Raw genomic sequence first — 6964 nt, 5'->3', positions numbered from 1 at the left:
TCGCATGACCCGTGGCACCATATGGTCTTCCTCTTTTTTGCAATTGCCGAAGGAAATCTTATTTAACTACAGAACATATTGAAAGAAAGAACCTCAGTAAAGAAATGTATTCATTTGGTAAGAAGTAAATGTATTCAAAGAAGTAATTTCAAAACTACTTTAAGAAAAAAGAAAATTCACACACACAGAATGATTGAAAGAATAATTTTGGAACGATGAGAAATAATTTAGGAATTAATGAGAAATAGTTTCAGAATTAGTAAGAGAAATATGGAATTCTGAAAATGAGGCAACAAGAGGGAAATTTCAAAAATTTATGAGGACGCCTAAAGGGACATTAAAAATAAGGACATAATAAGAAAGTATAAAGTTTAATAAATAAGATTTTTTATACATAGTCTTATGAATAAGACTCTTTAATAAGAAAGTCTGGTAACCCTAATTATTACAGTCGAATCCCGTTAAAATGAACTCCAAGATACCGGAGAAATCACTTAATAATGTTATAATGAAATTTCGTGATATAGGACTCCTAGGTTTTAGCATTATTCCTATTTTGACTTATCTGAGGGATTAGAGAAGTGTTCGTTAAAACGAGATTTTTCGCTATAACGGTATTCGACTGTATATAAAAATTATGCAAAAACAGATATGGTCGCCAGATTCGCAAACTCCAAAATAAGAACCTTCGCTAGTGCCAGCTTAATAACGACTCACTTATCTTTGTTCACAACAGATGGCGACACTATACTTAAAAAACCCATTAGTTTCTCAGTCACACATACAAAACAGAACTGCTCTTTCTTTCTTCCACCTTTGACTAAGGTTGCCAGATTCCAAAACTTGGAAATCAGGAAATATGCACCCACGCTCTTGGCTATGTGATAAAAAAAAGTATTTCGCAATTCATGAAAATTCATAAATGATGAAAAATATTTCCAGACTTATTAAAAGAAATATTTCCAGAATAAATGCTAAATGTTTCCAGAAATAATGAAGATTCAATAGAAAAATAGTTTCGCGGCTGTGGTAGCCCAGGTCGATAAGATACTCGCCTGAAGTACCAGAGGATGTTTAGAGGTGTCGTGAGTTCGATACCCGGTTCATCCTTGTCAGAAAATTTTCCTGACACAGGGGTACAACAGAAATGGCGACATGACCGTAGAAAAAATTGCTATCGTAGGGAGTCCCTCATCGAGGGGTTAGCGCGCCAACCTCTCGATGATTATAAAAACAGGCCTGCCGTTCGGAATCGGCAATAAATTGTAGGTCCCGGTCTAATTTGCCCTCGTTTGCAGAAAATGACCGTGGTGCGACAAAAATGATCAAAATAATTTCTCAGAATTAATGAAAATTCATATTTAATGAAAAATAATCGAAGCATTCTTGAAAGTTCGTATTTGATAAAAAAATAATTTCTTAGAATTTATGAAAATTTGTATTTAATGAAAAAATAATTTCTCAGTATTAATGAATATTCATAGTTAATGAAAAGATAATTTCAGAAAAATTGAAAGTTCATATATTTTAATCTCAGAATGAATAAAATTCTACGATGATAAGGGACGCTGTCTGCCTCGAGGCGGTTGGGCCCCACTCACTCGTTAAGACTCTACTATGTGAATCTAGGTGCCACAATATAGCTTGTTGACCTTCGGGCTTCATGGAAAATTATTCTGTCATCAAGTGGAGACATGACAGCTTTTGAAAACTCAAGCTTAAGCAAACCATATCTTTTATTTGACAACTAGAGAATTATGTTCACACATCCAAATTTTTACTCACACACAGATCACTTGTATCATAAAAAACTCCACATAAATTTAATTCGAGTTTCTGTAATACAGCGCTATCTGTGCGTGAAATTTTAAACTATTCTATGAAATTATATATACGCATTTAAAAAACTCTACGCCATGATAAACAATTTTGGTGCAAATTGCACTTTCCTTTGGTGTGTTTTTATGGAGGTTTTATACAACTTTCCTCATAATATTTCACGATTGTAATCCTTTGTTGCCAGTAAAATACTAGTTATTTAGGGGCCATTCAAGTATTACGTAAGCAGATTTTCAGCCATTTTTGACCGCCGCCCCTTCAGCAAAACACTGATCCTCGTTCCCCCTGTCAGCACAATTTCGTCAGCAGCTTAGAATATTTCATATCTTCAAAAAGAGGCGGTTGATGACGTAAGCAACCTTCAAACCCCCCGTCCCCCTTGCCATCAAAAGTCAGCAAATCCGAAACCCCTACCCCGTTGATGCTGACGTAGTACTTGAATGACCCCTTATTAATTTTTTTACCTTGATGGAAAAACAATCTCTTATACAGCGGCTTAAGCATAATGGCAGGGTTGTGTCGCTCTCCCGTGGTGTAGATATTAGCATGCGTTTCCAGTTTGCAAGAGGGCCTGGGTTCGAATCCCGGCAGAGGACTCACGATAATTCTCGGAGAAGGTAATTTTTCTTTCCGAGTTCATCCAACACCACCTTACAGAACAAGGCCTCCGCCGAAGCTCGTCACGTCACTGAAGACCATTTCCACCTATTGCCATTAGATGTAGCAGGCCGACGCATGCGATATCTTTACCTTTTTTCGCAGTATATATCCAACGGCAATAGGAGAAATGGCCTTCTTCATTGACGTCACAAGCTTCGTGCGGAGGCCTTGTTCTGTAAGATGGTGTTGGTTCATCTCGGCATAATATCGTGAAAATATCCGTTTCCTTGATCTCTCTGCTTTTTTGTACTTAACCACTTTTGTCTGACGGGCCTTTTTATTTTTTTATTCTATTCATATGCCTATGATTAGGAATAACAGGCGATCATAGAAAATCATTCTTAATATATTTAACTAAAAAATTTTAAAATTTTGATTTTCACTTAACTTGAAATTTGAGAATTTTTCTTTCCAAAAGCTCTTACTTTAATTTTTTTTTGAATGGAATATAGATAATCTAGTTTTAAGATAGGTTATGTAACTGAACTAGATTATGTAATTATTAGATTACAAGGTTATTGCGCATCTATATAGACATCATTATTCCTGTTGCATGAAGAAATAGCGTTTGTGTATTTAGTAAAGTTTTTACTTTTTGTTAGCGCTCCCTAGGGGCAAAGATTATAATTCGCGTGCTGCTACGCTCGGGCAAGTCAATTTCGGGAAGAATCGAATAAGGGAAAGTACTATGAAACCCCTTCATAAACGTATTGTTTATCATGGCTTAGAAATTCTTTTTCAAATACGTAATAACTTTGAACAGGGACGTAGCCAGGAATTTCATTCGGGGGAGCGAACCACTCTCATTTCGGGGGGCGGGGGGGGGGGGGGACCAAAGTGATAGAACAATCTTTTGCCCCTTTTTCGGTCATTTTCTCACATTTCGGGGGGGGGGGGGGACAGACCCTCAAGTCCTCCCCCGCTACGCCCTTGACTTTGAAGGATAGTTTAAAATTTCATTCACACATGCTGCTGCATTACAAAAATTAATTTCACGTTATGTGGAGTTTTTTAAGATACAGCGTCGTCTGTGAGTGAAATTTTGAACATTTTTTTCCATTCATCAAAAGAAAAATTGGACTTGAAAGACTGCGAGGGGGGGGCGCGATGATTTCTTGGGTGACATGATGTGTGATGTCAATTCATATATACACAAATACATTAGATCAGTCGGCTTTACCTTTGATGTTTTGATAACTTTGATTACCATGTCCCCCCCGTACTCGCGTATCTCCGCCCATGCCGGCCACCTTGTGTGCATTATTAGCACTAGACGAAACTGAAAAGATTTTTTTTTTGAAGAAAAAAAGCAGCGCCATCTGTTATAAACAAAAGAAAACTACACAAATATACACATGATTATGCAATAAAAATTGTTGGTGCTGCCATTTCGGGTTGGTGGCGATGAGAGAAAAAAAATTAAGAAGGCTGTGATGGAGCAGAAAGTTTGGAGAATTATGTATTTTATAACTATAGTAATGTGTGGTTTCATAATTACAAAACAGATGGCAGCACTAAGAAGAAAATTTTGAATATCGTAACTATTATTAGGGTTACCAGACATCTTTATTTATGAGGATAGGGTTACTAGATTCCAAATCTGAAAAAGGAGTGTACGTACAGACGTAACCTTAGCGATGTTATTTTTCCAATTTTTACAACAGATAGCGCCGCTATATTGGCACAAAATCTCCATCCGGCAATTTTTCTTTCTGAACTGAAACAAAAAAAAAAAAAAAAAAAGCCGCTGAAAAACCAAAACAAGAACAAATAATATTCCATCTCTCTTCGCTTACGATGAATTGGTCTTGGCGTCTGGTGAATTTTATTGCTTTGCCTGGACCATAGCGAGTGATTGTCTTTGGCCAAGAATCTTGTCTTTCATTGCATTTATTGACATTTTTGAAAGCTTTCACATATAGCCGTGACAAGCTCTATAGATTTTTTTGCCAGAAGCAGTTTATGAATTGATAAATTGCCCTAGGAATCAGCAGCGCGTGTTGTTTGCATTCTATTTTCTATATTTCTGGATGGAAGAGGCAACACCCCCTCTTCTCACTCAAGTATATGGCATTAGTTGTTGTTTGCAAACAATGGTATTTTTCGAAAATGGATGTCGCGGTTTTAATTCTTGTAGAGCTGTTTTTCGGACTGTCTCTGTCATATTATCCGGGCAAGCTGGACCATTTAGAATAGTATTTGCCCTGCTTGGAGGCAACTTGTGTTTTTGTATGCTGGAAATTTCGTCGGCGATCGGTCAAAGCGTGTAAAAATGTGTTTCACAAAGCACGCAAACACTTATATTAATAAAGAGACATGTTTCGGAGTGAAAAAAAATAATTCCCCAAAGGAAAAAGAATTTTGTAAACCTGGAGAAAGAGGACAAAAGAGGGAATTTCCCGATGCGTAGGAAGAAAGACGCTGGAAATGACATCAAAAAAGGAGAACATGTCCTCCTAAAGGAGAATGCATGATAACGCTGTATGAGGACATGTCCTGATTTTTGATGTTATTCAAAACGTTCTTATTCGTTTTCGAAATTCCTCTCTTTTAATCTAATTTTCAGGCTCCCGGGAGTTTTTATTTTTTGTCCTTAAAAAACAAATATGCATCCTGAAACAAAAATTTGTTTGCAGGTTGTGTTTACTTCGCCTTACCCAAAAATTTTGTTTACTTTTCTTAAACGCAAAATTTTGTTTAATTTTGCGTCGCTGTTTTGGTAGGGCCGCAATAATGTTATTCTTTTCTAGTTTAGAGGTGCCATCTGTTGTAAAAATATGTAAGTGACATAGCCGAAAGCATGAGTGCATGTTTTTAGTGAAACGTGGAAGAAAGAAATAGCAGTTCTGTTTTGTATGTGTGACTGAGAAACTAATGGATTTTTTTTCAGTATAGTGCCGCCATCTGTTGAGAACAAAGGTAAGTGAGTCGTTATTATGCTGGCACTAGCGTAGGTTCTCATTTTGGTGTTTGCGAATCGGGTGACAATATCTGTTTTTGCATAATTTATATATAATAAATTTTGGATGTCCCTTTAGGCGTCCTCATAAATTTTTGAAATTTCTTTCTTTTGTCCTCATTTTCAGAATTCCATAATTTATTTCATTTTTTCTTCTTCTCAGGAAAAATATTGCACTGTGTATATAACAAAAATATCTGTTCATCAGTGTGCGCTTATTTGATTTTTATTTTTCACACATGTTCACTCTCTAAGAAGAAACCCAAGGCTGTAGTTACCCTCCATTAAAAAAGTATCTCTCCCCTCCCCAAAAACAATGCTGTATACATATCTAAAAGCATCTCTGTTTTAGTTGGAAAACAATTGTTGTACTTTGTTGATACAGAGGCGCCGCTATTGTGAAAATATGTAAGTGACTGTCAAGAGTGTGCTTGTATGTGTCTTCAATTGTAAGTTTCGGAATCTGGTAACCTTAGGTCAATGGTCGAAAAAGTAGTTTTAGCAGCTCTGTTTTGATTAAGGAACTAACAATGTTTTTTGAGTATAATGGCACTACCTGTTGAGCACTAGCGTACGACCTCGTTTTTGGGGAGTACCCGAATCACTAATAACCCAGCCTAAAACTTTTAGGGGCATCTATAACATTTCAAGTGATACCCAAGCATCTTGGGCCTTTTCAGTGATGCGTAAGCCTCCTACGCCTTCCAAGGAGTACGCATTTCTGGCTATACGCAAACCACATGCATATTAAGGATAAACAAGTATATGCCATGCAATTCTGGGGAAATGCAAGCCTCCTGTCCATTTCGAGAGGTACACACTACACACGCCTTCTATGCGCATTTCTAGGGGGTACGCAAGCCTCTCCTAAGCGTGTGCAAATATACTTAAAAATTAAATTTCCTAATTTTTTTTCTTGTACAACCCCGTTCTTCAGAAACGTGAGAAGGTGAGGCATTGGTCAAGTGGTCAGAGAGTTAGTGAGTGAGCAGGTGAGTACACGAGTGAGTGAAGAAGTTAGTGAGTGAGTAAATGAGTGAGTGAAGAAGTTGGTGAGTGAGTAAATGAGTGAGTGAAGAAGTTAGTGAGTGAGTAAATGAGTGAGTGAGAGGTGGTAGTGACTAAAGGTGAGCAAATGAGTGAGTGAGGGGAGTCAGTGAGTGAAAGAACTAGTGATTGAGCAAGTAAGTGAGTGAGCGAAGGAGCTAGTGACTGAGCAAGTGAGTGAGCAGATGAGCAAATGAGTAAGTCATTCATACGGTCACTCATACGGTTACTCCCCTCGTCACTCATACGGCCGCTTACTCACTCACTCATTCGTTAGCTCACTCATCAACTCATTCACTCACCCGCTCAATCACTTGGTCACTCATTCGCTGGTGAACTGTTATCGGTGAATTTTTCCAGCGGTGATTTTTCCGTTGGTTAATTTTCTCATCGGTAAATTTTTATTTCAGTGAGTTGTTGTTGGCTAATTATCCGTATATCGGGGCTAAAGGATGTGCG

The sequence above is a fragment of the Pholcus phalangioides genome, unplaced genomic scaffold (genome assembly GCF_987345545.1).
Source record: "Pholcus phalangioides strain wild (caught in Gottingen) unplaced genomic scaffold, Ppha-v1.0 ptg000024l_1, whole genome shotgun sequence".
In the NCBI taxonomy this organism is placed as follows: Eukaryota; Metazoa; Arthropoda; class Arachnida; order Araneae; family Pholcidae; genus Pholcus; species Pholcus phalangioides.
This window is presented reverse-complemented; position numbering follows the sequence as displayed.